General features: G+C 44.9%; 1 protein-coding gene across 3 annotated transcripts in view; it reads right to left on the reverse strand.

Annotated features, from left to right (window-relative positions):
- daam2 (dishevelled associated activator of morphogenesis 2) overlaps positions 1–11,734 on the reverse strand; it is a 310,967-nt gene extending 299,233 nt beyond the window's left edge. For all 3 annotated transcript variants that reach the window (XM_073056055.1, XM_073056054.1, XM_073056049.1), the window contains exon 1: positions 11,498–11,734. The gene's annotated coding sequence lies outside the window, so the exon portion shown is untranslated. The remainder of the gene's footprint in view (positions 1–11,497) is intronic.
- Between the last annotated feature and the right edge of the window lie 5,773 nt (positions 11,735–17,507).

Below are 17,507 nucleotides of genomic sequence, written 5' to 3' on the forward strand. Positions count from 1 at the left end.
ACTGGCAATGTAACCCAGCTCACTTTGCCTTGAGAGAAAGAACTTGGTGTTCCTATTAACACACTACAATGATACTCAGCGAAATAAAACATTTACAGAGAGCCATTTTTTCTGCTTTGCTTTTAAAGCAGCATACAGAGGCCACTCTACATTGATTAAAACAAAATACATCCCCCATGCCAAGGTAGCCAAGAGGCAAGACTCAGAAATGTTGCAGTGGGATTGAGACTGACTGAGTGATGTGCTCTGGTGCTCCTCCTAGTGGAGAGGTAGAGTAATATCAGATAAATTATTTACTCTTAAATGTTTCTGTAAAGCTAAGGGCAGCTCAAAGAGATTTTATTAGAAAAGAGACTAGATAAATAGAAAAATAAATGATAAAGCAAAATCTAGATACCAAACAGCAACTAAGTATTTCAATTGTTTCCAGACAGAAGCACACTATTGCCTTCAAGTCAGAGTGTTACATTGCTAAGTCCCACAGCAAAGACTTAAAAATACTGCCAAGTTTTGCACTGACTGCAGTCTTGGGGAAAGGCTCTACTGCAAGACTACTGCTTTTCCCTCAAGACATTAAACCAAAGTCCTAGATGACCTCAAAGATTTGATACATGTGCTCTTCATAAGGCTGGAGATTTCTCCACAGCGCCCTGGCCAATTCTTCACCCCCTCAACCAATACCATGTAAACTTTTTTTTAAACCCATTTCTATTCATGCAACCCAACAGAGTCCAGCTGCCACGTTTCCTTCCATTAAAACAGCAGCTACAGTGAAAAAAAAGTACTTAAGTGGCTGTAAAGTATCTGAAGACATCCTGAAATTGTGGATTGTGAATGGTGCCTTATAAATGCCAGCTCTTATTTTGGACTCCTTACAAAATGGGAGAACATAAGACAAAGTGAATCCAGAAGGACTGGCTGGACGAAGCCAAATTTAGGATTAGAAACCTGTAGAGTGTAAGGGGAGAACCAAAGCTCTCAGATTGTGTAAACAAATGAATTAGAGTAGGAGATTGGGCACTTAAAATGTATTCAGAACAGAGAACCAAACATAAAATCCATCAGTGAAAGCACATATTCACTGACATATGGTAGCATAATGATTAAGTTACTGGACTAGAGCCACAGAATCATATATTTTGGAAGCAGATTCTTCGGACTAACAAGTCCAGACCAACCATCAAGCACCCATTTTGTCTTAAACCTACACTGATCTCATTTTATTCTCCCCACATTCTGCTCAGCTTCCTCAGATTCTACCTCTGATTTTATATACCAAGGACGATTTCCAGTGTCCAAAGAACCCACCAACCCTAGTTTCCAGAGACCTAGCGTCTTAATTGGGGGCTATGACTGGAGAATCCAAATGCAAGTAGTTAAATAAATTTCAGATAAAAATCAGATATCGGCGATGGTGACTGCGAAGATAATGGAATGTAATGAAAACTCATTAGAGAAGGAATTCTACCTCCCTACCTACTATGGTCAGTGTGCAACTCCGGGCACACCAACTAGGTTCGTAAGTGCTCTTTACAACTGCTGCATAAGTCAGGGATGGGCAAAAACATTGATCTTTCCCGAAAACTTCCACTTCCACTCTGAAAAAAAACGTGCATTCACAGCACCGGCATCCATTAATCTATATGTAAAGCCCCCAAATCCCTCAATTAGATTTCAGGATTACAGCCAGTAATTACTCTCAATCATGTGCAGGTAAACTTATCCCCTGCATAATATTAAGGCATCAAACGTTTTTCTTTTTTGTCACTTGTGGCTTCTTAACCAATTTTTTTGATAAGGGAGAGCTTGACGGTATGCATGATTTCCCCATAGAAACAATAATATATTCATATGCTATATAATCATTCCGACAAATTGCCACATTAAGAAACACAAAATGATGAAGCTTCTGTGCCACAAGGACGTTTTTCCTGAAAAACTATCCTGACTGCAAACCCAAGAATGGTTGGAGCTTCCTACGCTGGTGACACACAGAAAATCCCACGTACATTGCTGCACCAAGGGAAATAAGTCTGGAGCTGGATTGAACTACTGCCTGAAACATCTCCAGACTGGAAGAATGGCTGGATGCAGAAACCAGATGTCTCTTCAACCACTTTTCTTTCACCAACCAACTCTAAATTGTAGCTAAACCACCTTCCCTTCTCCAAAGCCCACAACAGTTCTTTACCTCCTCAGTCTACTTCCTTCCCTAACCTACATCGCCACGCCCCCTCCCATCCTAATTTTGCCCAGACACTCGCTTCTCCCTTCACCTGCACCATTCTTTCCCACTCTCCATCTTCTTCACAAGTGTGCAGGCATGTGGTAGAATCTTGGGTTGGAATTAATTGCAATGGGAAGAAAATAAAATGCGATTAAGTGTAAAATGGGTGCTCAGTGGTTGGCTTGGACTTGGTGGGCCAAGTCCAGTGTCATCTGAAATGTTTATGAATCCATAACTTTCATTTTCTTCGTTCCCCACCCCACATAATTTCCACCACTCCTCCCCTTCCCACACTCCTCAACACAACTTTTCCACATCTTCCCCTTCCCCTCTTTTTCTCATTCCACACCTCCATTCAAATCCCACCTCCATCCCTTTCAACCCAACACCCCCCCCCCCAACTGTACCTTACCTGGTTTACAACTCCCAATTTTCTCCATTTATCTTTTCCTTTCATCAGTGATCCAAAATATATAAAATAGGGTCCCGGCCCTTTGGCCCACAGAGTCCACACCGACCATCAAGCACTCATCTATTCTAAACCCGTTTACCAGTAATTGGTCCTTATGCTTGATGATTCATATACATGTCCAGATCGTTGTGACTGTCTCTGCCTCCACCACCCTGGCAGGCAGTATATTCACTCCCTGAGTGAAAAACATTCTTCGTCAGATTCCTTTTAAACCTTCTACTCCTTTAAACTTTTGTCGTCTGGTTTAAGGGTGCATCTATGGGCAAAAGGTTCAAAGTATTATCCCTATTTAAATTGGGAAGTATAATTGAGGTAGGACAGTGCCTCACCCAAAAACCACCTCCTTGATATGATAGTGATAACATTGGGAAATTATTCCTAGTTTTCTCTCACCTGTGTAGATTTCTTTGTAATTTAATCGCCAATTGCTCCAGAGGGCACAGAAGCTCTAGAAATGCTGTCATTGGAGCACCATCGTTGCAAAATTAAGAACTGCTTCTTTGAGCAGCATATTGGGGAAAGGAGCAGACAGGAATTGTGCTCAGTGCAGAAAAGCATACAGTCCATCTAATTCCTAGTACACAGGTCCTGCTAATGGAACAGGAGATGGAGAGGTAATCAAGAACCAAAAGTAAAGAAAAAGAAGTTTTTTTTTAAAAACTAAGAGAATAATTAGGAGTGTATTGACATGGGTTGAAGTTGATGTAGATTCAACTGTAGGTTCTGTTTCCAGAAGACAGCTGGGCATCTGGAAAAAGAACCTTCAGGGATATCGGGAGAAAATAAAAGAGCCAAGATGAACATTCAAAACTAAACCACTGCAAATGCTGGGAAGTCTGAAATAAAAGTAGAAAATGCCAGACAAAAAAAAACTCAGCAAGTCAGGTAGCAAACAGAAACAGTTAACATTTCCGGTATGAGGCCCAAAGGGTTCAGTCTCTCTGCCCGTTGATGAAGACTGACCTGCTGAGCATTTTCCTGCATGTTCTGTTTTATACAATAATGAGATATTGCATCATTCTTACAAAGAGCCAGTATGGAGCTGATGGGTCAAATGCCCCCCTTCTGTGCTGCAACAACCCTGCGATCCTGTGATAAATCAGTAGGTGTGCAGTTAATCGAGCAGCATCACTGGCTTTGCAACCAGTCTGCCATTGTGAAATCTGCATAGTAATTACATAGAGCATATTGATTACAATGGTGATTGACTGATTGATTGCCTGATCATTGATTTCACATCATTCAATACCCTGGATTTACTAAAGAATCAGCATTAGCTCCACAAGGGCTGTGACACCTCTATTCTCACCACCAACTCAGAGGAATGGACACTAATGCAGCCTTGCCAGTATCACACTGAGAATTCTAGTAATTCTCTCTCGGCTCTGTCATACCAACTATTAACCACAAAGTATTTCAAATTGTTTGGGGAAAATGTTATTTAAAAAATATGAGTCAACCAGAATTTCCCAATTGATGGCCGAGAAAACGCTAAAATTAGGTTTAACTCAAGACTTCATATTGGTGCTTTTGCTTGGCGATAGCACCAATTACTTGCTCCTCCTACCAGCACTTATAATCAAAGACACTGATGTACAGTGGCTGCATAAGTCAAATTCCAATTCCATTACACAAGAGATTCCAAGATTATGAAGGGAGTTTTGAAATTCACATTCTGTAATTTTGTCCAAGGAAACCAGGAGTCAGGTCCATCTTGTACAGAAAGGAAACTTTTGAGATTTGAGATATTGATGGTTTTGAGATTTCAGAATTTTATTTTATATCCATTGATGCCTGCTCTCTGGCTTGCAGAAGTCCCACACACCCATTAACAATATGTTCAACTGGTTCCTAAAGAATTGACCCCCATAGTGTTGTTGTCATATCCTCCATGGCTTCAGCACTTCTCCTAGCCTTCCAAGATCTCTGCACTTGGCCAATTCTGGATTCTGGAATGTCCCTGAATTTAATAGTTCCATCATTAGGGGCAGTGTCTCTGGCTTTCTAAGCCCCATGTGTTGGAATCTCTTCTTCGAGTAACTTCTTAAAACTGCTGGAGGAACTCAGCAGGTAGGTAGTATCTATGGAGGGAAAAGGACAGCTACCATTTCAGGTTGATACCTTTAATATGAATAGTTCAGATGAATGGGTCCTGACCCAAAGTGTTGACTGTCTAAAAGTGTTGATTGTCCACAGATGCTGCCTGACCCACTGAGTTCCCTTAGCAGTTTTCCTTTTCCATCCAGATTCCAGCATCTCTCCATCCAAGAGGACCACAAAATTGTTGTAGTGTTTGGAGGATTGCATGCCTCAGTGACCCAGACAGCTATGTTGACTGGAGTCAGGGCCTTGTGATTTGATTCTTGGGAGGGTGACCCATTCCATACAGGTCAAAGGGTAAAGAGCCCAGACTAAGAGTAGCCCTTCCGGTTCGGGGGTTCAGCTCAGGGCTAACAACCCTGATGGTAAAAAAAATGTTATGGATATAGCAATGAAGATGGAGGACCTTTATTGTTGGCCTAAGCACCAGCAGCATAACAGGCAGTAAGTAAAGAACATCCAGCTTCTCTGGTGTCTTCTTGACCATGAGTTTGGTCAGACACTCTAACCATGCATGGGTTGGTGCTGAATTGTGTTTGATAATTTAGTGTCCATTCTGCTTAGTGTCCATTTTCAGCCACACTTCCATCATGGATTTTTCTCTTCAGTGATAATAAGTCCCTCATAATCATTCCTAATATCTGATGTGTGGGAGAGAGTACAGGGAGGCCCACCACTTGTCAATGCTCAGGGAGATTAATTGACTCTTTCAACTAGATGTTTGATCTTGTGAAAGGGCGAAGATGGTGCTACCAATCACCAGCACGGGAGAGATTTCACACTGTGTCATCCTCCTCACAATGCAATTGTATACCGCTGCTAGCCCACGCAATCCAGACACTGCCAAACTTCACTTTATGGCAAGACAGGATGAACAGTTGTGAGCCAGGGACAGGACAAATAAAATGGTCAATGGGTCCGGCTTGATTACCATAAAAATAACCAATAACATTTAGAGGCTAAGACCCTGGAATTATATTTAACCTTCCCAGCATTCTTCACTTCCTTCTGTACAGATACAGGCCCAATCTGTTTTGAATGAGTAACAGAATTTGTCATTTTGCAGCAAATGATGTGGTCAGTCCACATGGGTAGGAGAAGGGTGCAGATGTTTACAGTTCAAGAGGATTACTGCTCTGAAAGGTTAATTGGATCAACATTTCAAAAGAAATCATTGCCTGATGGGTGAGAGTGCGAGAGACCATTGAGGAGGATTAAATGAAATTTGAAATAGTTTACCAAGCTAAAAGCAATCTTCAAGGGGACAATATAGACTGTTGTGGAAAAAAATGGGTAATCCCCCTGCTCAGCATCTTTGAGCAGTATGTGACTTTAACATAGGTTGGGTATCGTAGAGATTCAATCAATAGGGACCAAGACGAATACAGATCTATGTAGTTTAAAGCACAGCATGCAGAGAATTGACTGGTTCGCCCAGTTAACCGTGCCCCTATCCATTTCCCCTATTCTGATTAGTTTTACTCTCTCCCTGTGGTCAAACTGGGCCCTATCACTATGTGTGTGTCCCCCCACCCCACCATTCACACTCCCTCCATCTCCGTATCACTCACACATTCCTCCCACAGCTCTCTTCCCCATCACCCTCCCTTTATTCCATCCACTACCATCCTCTCCCATGTTCCATCATCTTCACTCCTTTGCCACTTCCACCTGTCACTTCCCATACTCAACCAGTCTTCTCCCAGTCCCTGACTTGGCCCCACCAGCTCTTGTTCAACCCCTCCCCCACCCAACCTTCTTATACTGGCTATCTCTCTCCTCTTCCTTTCCAGCAAAGGCTTTGACCCCAATCATCAGCTGTCGATTTCCTTCCACAGACCTGCTGCCTGACCCACTGAACGCTCCAGATTCCAATATCTCAATGTGAATCCCGTGTGGAATAGACCCTTCCTGGCCATACTGCTCAGCAATACCCTGATTTCATCCAATTAAACTACCAATCAGTAGGTCTTTGGACTGTGAGAGGAATCAGGAGCACCCGGAGGAAACCCACGTGGTCACTCCTTACAGGTCGCGGCGGGATTTGAACCCACTTCGTCTGTACTGTAAAACGCTGTGCTAGCCACTACACTACCGTGTCTCCCAGTCTACTGGGACTAACCCATACTCAAACTGGAATTAACACTCCCGATGAATTATTTAGCGGTACCAAACAAACAAATCAGCACTCACGTCGGATATTTTACATATTAAATGCCGAGATTCACAACAGATCGTGTCAATTCTTATGTATTGATGGCAGTATATATAAATACAGAACACTGTTCAGATATTAACTTTCTGCGTGCTGGGACGTATTAAACCGCAGATTCCAATTCAACGCGGTCTGTAATCAGCTCTGAATGCTGAGCAGTTCCACAGCCAAACGTTTCCTTGATGTGGGAGTTTGGGAAAGGACTGACGCCACAGGAAAGCGCCGATCATTGCGCACATCAGGGCGAGTCTGGCTGCGATTCAAAGGCTACTGCAATCCCCTAGCTCGACAGAACAGATGAATAGGAAGAAGGGAAAGCAGGGAGGTGGGCAGCGTTTGGTAACTGAAGACAATGTTCTCCTGCAGCTGACTGACTGGATGGCAATCGGCCCCGTCGCTACTTCGACCGCCGTAGTAAATCGCTTCGCGCTTCAACTCCTATAACACGACTAAAAAAAATCGTCTACCCAGTGGTAGTTCATCTGTCTGGCGGCATTGCACAGGGACAGGCATCAGACCTGCCCATACACATTACAGAGCACGCACACATACTCACACACAGAAATTATTGGTCCCCTGACGCTTATAAAGAGGCACGGCAAAGTGGAAATATGTCTTCTATAATGTAACGGAATCCAACGAGTTAACCTTAAAAAAATGCATGTCCGCTAAATACATCTAACTGCAACTTCTTAACAGATTCCTTCGTTGGACGCTGTTTTAATTTTATAATCCGGCTCCGGGAAATCAGAGTAGGACCCTGGGAAGGCGGGTCGATGAAGGGACCGGCCTTTCGCTTTTTGCCTCATTGATGAAAGGGGTTGGGCACCGCTCGTGTTTGCCCATGGTAAGCCCTCTTTATTCCCCCTGGCCATCCCTCCGCTGATGGTCTGCTGGAGAAGTCACATAGCTCGTACCATGTTTCACCGGACAACCTCCCCACAGAACAGGCCCACGGGACCGGCCGTGTCCACATCAAAAGGTTTTGCCGATGACACAACTACTGTTGGCAGAGTTGCATGTGGTGACGAGAAGGTGTACAGGTGCGAGACAGATCCGCTGGTTGAGTGGTGTCGCAACAACCACCTCGCACTCAATGGCAGTAAGGCCAAGAAATTGATCGTGGGCTTCGGCAAGGGGAAGTCACAGGTCCTCATCACACACCAGTCCTCATCGAGGGATCAGCAGTGGAAACGGTGAACAGTTTTGATGTTCCTGGTCCTCAAGATCTCTGAAGATCAACCTTGGGCCCAACTTATTGATACAATTTCAATGAAGGCACGACAGCGGCTATATTCCATTAGGAGTTTGAGCAGACTCCCTATGTCACCAAAAACACTCGCAAATATCTACAGATGCATCGTGGAGAGCATTCTAATTGGTTGCATCCCCATCTGGTGGGGGAGGGGTACGGCACAGGATGGGAAAAAGCTGCAGAAGGTTGTAAACTCTACCAGCTCCATCACGGGCACGAGCCTCCCCAGCATCGAGGACACCTTCAAAAGGCGGCACCCATCATTAACAACCCCATCACCCAGGACATGCCCCTCTTCTCATTGCTACCATCAAGGAGGAGGTACAAGAGCCTGAAGACACACGATTAACGTTTCAGGAAGTCTCTTCCCCGCCGCCACACTACCTCGCTATTTTTTACACCATTTATTTAATTTATTTGACATATATCTCTTATTTTAATTTCTGGTTTCGATTAATGTTATGTATTGCAATGTACTGCTGCCGCAGAACAAGGAATTCACGACATATGCCAGTGGTATTAAACCTGGTTCTGGTTCTGAATCATCCGTCACTCACTGCACACGCATGCAGTCTTTCTGCTCCGCCACTGTGACTCGGACCCTCTCCCATCCACTAATGGAGTCCTCCATTCTAGTCTCTCCCCCCCCCCCCCACCACTAAGACAACAGCACCTCCTCCCATCCAGACTCCTCCCCAGGTGCTGACCAGCTCAATCTGGACTTCACCCCAGGTACTGACCGCCCCAAACCAGAACCATCTCGAAGTACTGGTCCCCCACTCCAGACCTCTCCCCAAGTACTAACTCCCAATCCAAAGCCCTCCCCATTACATTCTCTCAAATACTTAATGCACACACCACGGGCTCCGGGCGCCCTTCCCAGACCGATTTGAAAGTACTGTGGCCCCAATGCAGATCCCTACCCAATATAGCCCCCTTCAAACTAGACCCCTCCCCAGATGCTGGGATCCTCCCGAAAGCTTCCTCCCCGACGATCCAAGCACTAGGGCAGGCAAAGAACCTCTCGGGTTCTGGGGCGTCCAATACAGAATACTGACTGAGAACCTCCGTGAAACTTCCCTCAGGACAACCAGGATGTCAACGTAAGCCCCCTCCCCCGGGCTAGCGGGGCCCGCACCTATACGATCACTACACGCTTCCCCCCACCCCCCCCCCCCCCCCAGTACTGGGATCCGCAACACATGCTCCTCCCACGATACTGGCGCCTTCCTCCCCATCCTCTCACTCCTCCTCCTCCCCCTCCGCGCCTACCATGGGTGCAGGGATGTGGGCCAATCACAAGAAACAGGGATCAGCGTAGATAGTGGCGGGCATGCATGTTGGTCCGAAGGGTTTGTTTCTGTACTGTATAACTATCTGAAACAAAAGGACCCATCACCGCACCTGGAGCCTAGAGTTACAATGCAGCCCCCCTCCCTCTTGCCCCGGGAGTCGTCCTACAAGCTCTGCCTCGCGTAAACCATCCCCTCTGCAAGGTACTGCAATCCCCAATAACAGGCGCCTTTCACAGGTAAACAACGATGTAGCTAGCCCCCTTCCATTGCGCTGGACCTTCTCATGATCCAACGTAACCCTCTATAGATCCCATAAAAACTGCACCCAACAACACAGCTTCGACCCCTTCCCCAGCTTCGGTATTGAAACAATTTTTGTCCACTGTACTGTGACCCCGTAATACTCTTCTCTCTGGGATTCGGGTCCTCTGAAATAGACCCTCCCCTTTTTCACGGGATATCGATCACACCTTCTCGGACTCAGAATCCTAAATTTCAAGGTCCCCCTATAGACTGACTGCTTCCCACTTGTTGGAAACCGGCCAGCCTCCACTCTCCTTCTCGACCCAGCGGGACCATCCCCTCATCTGGAACACCTACACTCATTCATTGGACGGCCGCGGCCCTGCTATCCAAAGTTCCAACTCTCCAAAGAAAGGCACCCCTGAGGCGCGAATGTGAATTTGGGCTTTGCCCAGGGCTTGGCATACATGGTTTGGGCCTGGAGAGAAGATCAAACTTGGGTCTGGCATGCTGGCTGGGAAATCCAAGCCCCTCAGCTTTGGATCAGGTATTGCCCAGGTTGGGGCACTCACCACGTGACGGGCCGGCCAATGGGCGATATCTGGGAACACAGTGGAGACACTATGCTAGAGCAGAAGCAGGTGACAGTTACACTAATTCGGGAGGTGGGAGTACGAGGAGCCCCCTACCATGACGCTGCCGTAAGTCTTATAGTGACTAGTAACGTTCGCAAACCTCCAACGCGGACATCGAATCAACAAATAAGTCGGTTATAAATTCTGTGGAAAGTTGTAAACAGTTCAGGAAATGGAATAGAAATCATTGTTAAAATTACATCCTTTATGTGTCAGTACAAACTACTCGTTGATTACATAAGGTTCAAGTTGTAACAGTTCAGAACTTATCATTAAAAAATCGGTTGTTACCCAGACCTCAAAGAGTTACCGTTGGAAAGAAAGTAGCAGTTGCGCTGTAACGGGAGCAACGACTGGGTTACGAGCAAATAGTCTTGTTCTTTTTTTTAACAGAAGTCTGTCCACAGTATATGTATCACGCTGGATCAGACTCCCCACTTACATTTTTGTGTTACTCACAGGCACACGACACGGGCGCAGCCACAAACACAAAACCAAATACTCTTCACCCCCCAAAAAACAACATTCCGCCTTCTGCCCCAATATTCAGCTCGTTATACCTCCTCATTCCTTTTTTCCAACATATTTGGTCAAATTAGCGATGAAGAGATTTTTTTTAAATGTCAAAGAAAATACATTGTCGGTCATCGCTCAGTTCTCAAAATAGTGAAAAATCAAGAACAAAAACGCAAGAGGAGAAAATGTGTTCTCTTTCCCAGCGATGTTTGAGAATGTGAAAATACATATCTCATGCAAACATTATTTTTGAATCGTAAACTTGCATCAATACCTCTGAACGATTTCTCAGTTCAGGCACCATTCACAGCATTCCATTAGAAAACAGAAAACATGACCCAGTACCGTTTGTTTTAATGCAAGTAACCATTCAAAGAAAACCGAGACTCTTCAGACGGGAGAAGGTGCATTCCCCCTCGCAACCGCCGGCTTGGCAGCAGGAGTTCAGTCACAGTAAATCATCAGCCCACATGGAAATGATACCAAGAAGGGGCACTCGCCTCAAAAATCAGTGCAAAAGCCTGCAATGTTGTACTTACACTCAAAGCATTTCTATTGATTTCTTGCCTCGTTTTCTTCGTCTGTAGAACAAGACACCGAGATTTCCAAGGGAAGAAATAGAGGAGCAATATTTTTTTATTAATTGCAAATAGATCCTTGGAGTTCTGTCAGAAACAGTAAGCGATGGGACGCAGCTTAGTTGTAAAACTTCCACTTTGCAGATGCAACCGGTGCACCGATTGCTGACTCGCACAGAGCACCTCCTCTCAACTCACTCACTCACACTGATTTGTTTTCATTAGTTTTAATCTTCCTCGGGACAGCCTGCGACGTCATGCTGGCCTTCCCAGCCAAACGCAACTCAAGATACTGAAAGAGTGCCGAAAAGTAGCGCTAGCCTATGAGATGGGAGTTTTTTGTCTCCAGGAGATGCAGTGAAGCATGATGGGAGACGTAGTTTGTTTAATGCTTTTGTAGGACCCAGTTAGGAAATGTTTCGAGGCAAGTGGAGTTTATTGTCTTGTGCACGAGTATGATGCAGTACAGGTACAATAAAAATTTGCTTGCATGTAGGTAGAGACAATACGCAGAAGTTAAATTGTATGCAAATTGTACAAGACAGCAAACATCAATTATGAAGTTAATCAAAGATCAAGATCAAGTCGCTTTTATTGTCATTTCAACCATAACTGCTGGTGCAGTACACAGTAAAAACGAAACAACGTTCCTCCAGGACTATGATTTCCCATGATTGGAGCCATACCATATTTTCAGAGCTACCAACGGGCAGGCAAAATAGAAGCCTAATGTCCCACACCACTACGCTCAAGAACGGGCAGAAGGGGTTGAGGAAGTTACAACAGTATCGTTGAAAAAGCCCTTGGATAGGTACATGGGGGAGTGGAGCTTGGAGACATATGTGCCTCACTGGAAGGATATCGTGGACTGGTTGGGCCAAAGCACACGACAGTGCATCTACTTCCTTAGAAGTTTGTGACAATTTAGCATGACATCTAAAATTTTGTCAAACTTCTATAGATGTGTGGTGAAGAATATATTGACTAGCTGCATCACTGCCTGGTATGGAAATGCCAATGCCCTTGAATGGAAGATCCCACACAAAGTAAAGGATGTAGCCCAGTACATCATGGGTAAAACCCTCCCCATCACTGACACATTTACATGGAGCATTGTCTCAGAAAAGCAGCATCCATAATCAGGGTTCCCTGTCACTCATTTCATGCTCTCTACTCACTGCTGCCATCAGGAAGAAGGTACAGGAGTCTCAGGATTCATAGTACCTGGATCAGCAACAGTTATTACCCATCAATCATCAGGCTCATGAACCAGAGGGGATAACTTCACTCAACTTCATTTGCCCCCCCCCCCCCCACCCATTACTGGACTGTTCCCAAAACCTATAGACTCACTTTCAAGGATTTTGCAGCTCATGGTCTTGAAGTTTATTGCTTACTTATTTATAATTTTTCCTTCTTTTTGTATTTGTATATTGTTCTTTTTCACTTTGGTGTTCCACCATATTGGTGCAGTCTTTCATTGATTCTATTATGGTAATTGAAATGTTCAGTGTGGCCACAAGAAAGTGAACTTCAGGGTTGTATGTGGTGACATATATGTACTTTGATAATAAATTGACTTTAAATATTGAAGTTTGAACTATTGCTGTATGATTCTATGGTTCTATAACAGCTACTTCCTTTGAACCATTCGGTGTTTCAACCAACCCACACAACCCTAATCACCACTTCAGTATAGAAACACTGTGCTCACTTTGCACTATAATGGGCTTTTATGTGCAAACTGTGCTCTTCCTCATAAATCATGTTTAATTTAGGTTTTTTTTCTTTTGAATGTTGCTAACTTAATGCTATGTGATACTGCTGCAAGTACATTTTGCACTGCATCTCTGCGTACATATTCTTGTATGACAATAAACTCAACTGAGACTTTGGAGAGAGAGAGAGAGAGAAAGAGAGAGAGAGAGAGAGAGAGAGAGAGAGAGAGAGAGAGAGAGAGAGAGAGAGAGAGAGAGAGAGAGAGAGAGAGAAATTGGTTAGGGACAAATAAACTGCAAGAGGAACTCAGTTGGTCAAGCAGCATCTATTGGCTTTCCATTGACTTTTCCCTTAACATCTCTCCTCCTTGACATTCCATTGAGGTTGAGCTTAACATTCTTCCATTATGGGTTTTGTGGATTTTAAGGTGGCTGTGGAACCCATTGTGGGAGCTGCAGGTTCTGCCAAACATTGGGTGTGAGGTGCTTGAAGGAGCAAATGGATTGGTGGTTATGAGCTGGGCTTCTATGTACTTCCACACGATGGACTTGAAGTTCTCCATGTCACCCCCAATTCCCCTTCTCTGTTTTGAACATTCACAGGCCATGATTTCCCAGTTACACTTTCTAAAGAGGCTCCTCCCCCATGCAAATGGGGCCCCCATCTGCAGCAGGTTCATAGACCTTTTGACTGGCAGACATTGGATGATTAGAATTGGTCAAAACTCTTCATCCACTCTGACCCTCGGTACTGTTCTCGCCAGGGTTATACTGAGCATGCAGTCAACTGCTCTAAACTCTGTAAACACACGACTGTTTGGCCAAATATAGCACCAGCTCAATCTTTAACTTCACTAATACCATGGTTTTCAGTTGGATCAACAACATTGTTGACAGATTTAGCACCTTATGCCATGGTGTCAGATTTGCAACCTAGATCTGAACATCAGTAAGCCTCAATAGTTGGTCGTGGACCTAAGGAAGTGGGAGATGGGTGAGTAAGCACAACTCTGCCTCCATTAATGGAGATGCTGCAAAGATGGTTAACAGCTTCAAGTTCCTTGGCATCTATATCACCAGTAACTTATCCATGCTGATGAAACGATAAAGAAAGTGCATCAGAATACTTATTTTCTTTTATTTCCTGCATTTGAGAAGATTCAGCTTGCCCACAAGCACTCCTCTAACTTCTACAATGTGCTGTAGAAAATATTTTGATGTTTCACCTCCACCTGGTCTGGCACTTGCTCTGCTGGGGACTGACAGAACCTGCAGAGAGTGGTAGACACTGTCCAGTCTATCACAGGCTCATCACTTCCTACCACCCAGTCCAATTTCATAGTGTTTTGCTTCAGGATTGTTAATGGCATCATCAAGGAGAATGGCCCCCTGGTCATTCACTTTTTTTTTGCTCTTCTACCTTCTTCGGAGAGCTTGAAAGCTTGGGCAAAGAGACTCAAAGACAACTTCTTCCCCACTGATGTCAGACTTCTGAACCAATCACCTCTCTTATATCCCTTTCACTGTGATGCTGTTACATTCTGGTATCCTTATTCATCATTGTCCCTTTAGCATTTCTTTTCAGCACTACTTCAGTTTGCACTATAATCTTTTCACCATTCTGTTGTTTTGTGTTCACTTTTGTATTTATTTATTATCATGTAGACTGTTTGCTCCATTTAATCTTATGACCAAGGAATTTCATTGAACTCTGGAGTATATGACAAGAAACTGATCTCATCTGAATCCTTGACAGAACTCATACGGAATGTTTCAGGAGTCTAAATTGGTAAGCAAACAAAGCTGTCCGTACCTCAGAATGGACTAATTAGGAACTCCTGGATATGGACACTGGGACTGGTTTACTTTTCTTGCTAATGACTTCTTCCCACAGAAACCTTCCTGGGTGTTACTGTTTCAGAGGACCTGTTCTGGACACTGTGCATAAATGCAATTGTGAAGAAAGCATGGTATTGGCACTTCTTCCTCAAGAGTTTGTGGAGATTTGGCATGACATCTAAAACTTTGACAAACTTCTATAGATTTATAGTGCAGAATATATTGAGTGGCTGCATCGCCGCCCGGTATGGAAACACCAATGCCTTTGAATCCTACGAAAAGTAGATTCAGCCCAGCGTATCGTGGATAAAGCACTCACAACCATCGAACACATCTTTCCTGCTGTTGCAGGAAAGCAGCATCCATCATCAGAGATCCTCACCAATCAGATCATGCTCTTTTCTTGCTGCTGACATCAGGTAAAAGTTACAAGAGCCTCAAGATTAATACCAGGTTCAGAATCAGAATCAGGTTTATTATCACCAGCATGTGATGTGGAATTTCTTAACTTAGCAGCAGCAAGTTCAATGCGATACATAATCTAGCACAGAGAGAGAAAAATAATAATAATAATAAATAAAACATAATAAATAAACAAGTAAATAAATTATGTATATTGAAGAGATTTTTTTAATGTGCAAAAACAGAAATACTGTATATTAAAAAAGTGAGGTAGTGTCCAAATCTTCAATGTTCATTTAGGAATCAGATGGCAGAGGGGAAGAAGCTGTTCCTGAATCGCTGACTGTGTGCCTTCAGGTTTCTGTACCTCCTACCTGATAGTAACAGTGAGAAAAGGGCATGCCCTGGGTGCTGGAAGTCCTTAATAATGGATGCTGCCTTTCTGATACACTGCTCCCTGAAGACGCCCTGGGTACTTTGTAGGCTAGTACCCAAGATGGAGCTGATGAGATTTACAACCTTCTGCAGCTTCTTTCGGTCCTATGCAGTAGCCCCTCCATACCAGACAGTGATGCAGTCTGTCAGAATGCTCTCCATGGTACAAATATATAAGTTTTTGAGTGTATTTGTTGACTTGACAAATCTTTTCAAACTCCTAATAAAGTATAGCTGTTGGCTTGCCTTCTTTATGACTACAACAATATGTTGAGACCAGGTTAGATGCTCAGAGACCCTGACACCCAGAAACTTGAAGCTGCTCACTCTCTCCACTTCTGATCCCTCTATGAGGATGAGAAGAGTTACCACCTATCAACCATCAGACGCTTGAATAGAAGGGGATAACTTCACTCAACTTCCATTGCCCTGTAGCGATGTGCTACACACAGCGCTGAAATAACAACACGTAGTCGGTAAGTTGATTCGAGACTAGTTTATTCAAACTTTGTAGCGCTGGCATTTAATCCCTAGCGCCCGCCCTCTCCGGGCGGAAATGACATCAGAGGTGCATTACCAAAGTCTCCCCCCGGCACTGGCTATTTGTGAGCCGGTTCGCCTGCGCAGAAAGTGAGTCGCTACATAACCCCCCTCCCCAGAACCGGTGATACACCCCCCAATATCCACAGTCTGGATCAGCCTCTGTTTGGGAGGTCTGCCTCTGCGCCGCGGTGCCTGAACCTCGACCGGCTGCGCCAAGTCCACATGGGCTGGTTTGAGTCGGTCCACCATGAAAACCTCCTCTCTCCCCGCAATGTCCAGAATGTATGTGGACCCGTTGTTGTTGATCACTTTGAACGGCCGCTGTAGCGGTGCCTGGTGTCCGCCCCTTCGTACAAACACAAACTTACAGTTCTGCAGGTCTTTGGGTACATGGGTCGGGGTCCGTCCATGCTGTGAAGTCGGCATGGGGGCCAGGTCGCCGAGCCTCTCACGTAGCCTGTCCAGGACAGCTGCGTGTTGGGCCGGGCAAAGTGGCGGATCGCGTTTACCTTGGCGGGCAGAGGTGTTGCCCTGTCTTTAGTAATCCTGTGGCCCAGGAAGTCGATGGTATCGAGACCGAACTGGCATTTGGCCGGGTTGATCGTGAGGCCGTAATCACTCAGTCAGGCGTAGAGTTGACGGAGGTGGGACAGATGCTCCTGACGACTACTGCTGGCTATGAGGATGTCGTCCAAATAGATGAACGCAAAGTCCAGGTCGTGTCCCACCGCATCCATTAGCCACTGGAACGTCTGTGTGGCATTCTTCAGGCCAAATGGCATTCGGAGGAACTCGAACAGGCTGAATGGGGTGATGAGTGCTGTTTTGGGGATGTCTTCAGGGTGCACCGGGATTTGATGGTATCCCCGGACGAGGTCTACTTTGGAAAATATTCTTGCCCTGTGCAGGTTTGCTACGAAGTCCTGTATGTGCGGCATGGGGTGGTGGTCTGGAGTTGTAGCCTCGTTCAGTCTGTGGTAGTCGCCACATGGTCTCCAACCCCTGGCTGCTTTGGGCACCATGTGCAGGGGGGA

This window comes from Hemitrygon akajei, chromosome 9, assembly GCF_048418815.1.
Source record: "Hemitrygon akajei chromosome 9, sHemAka1.3, whole genome shotgun sequence".
NCBI lineage: Eukaryota > Metazoa > Chordata > Chondrichthyes > Myliobatiformes > Dasyatidae > Hemitrygon > Hemitrygon akajei.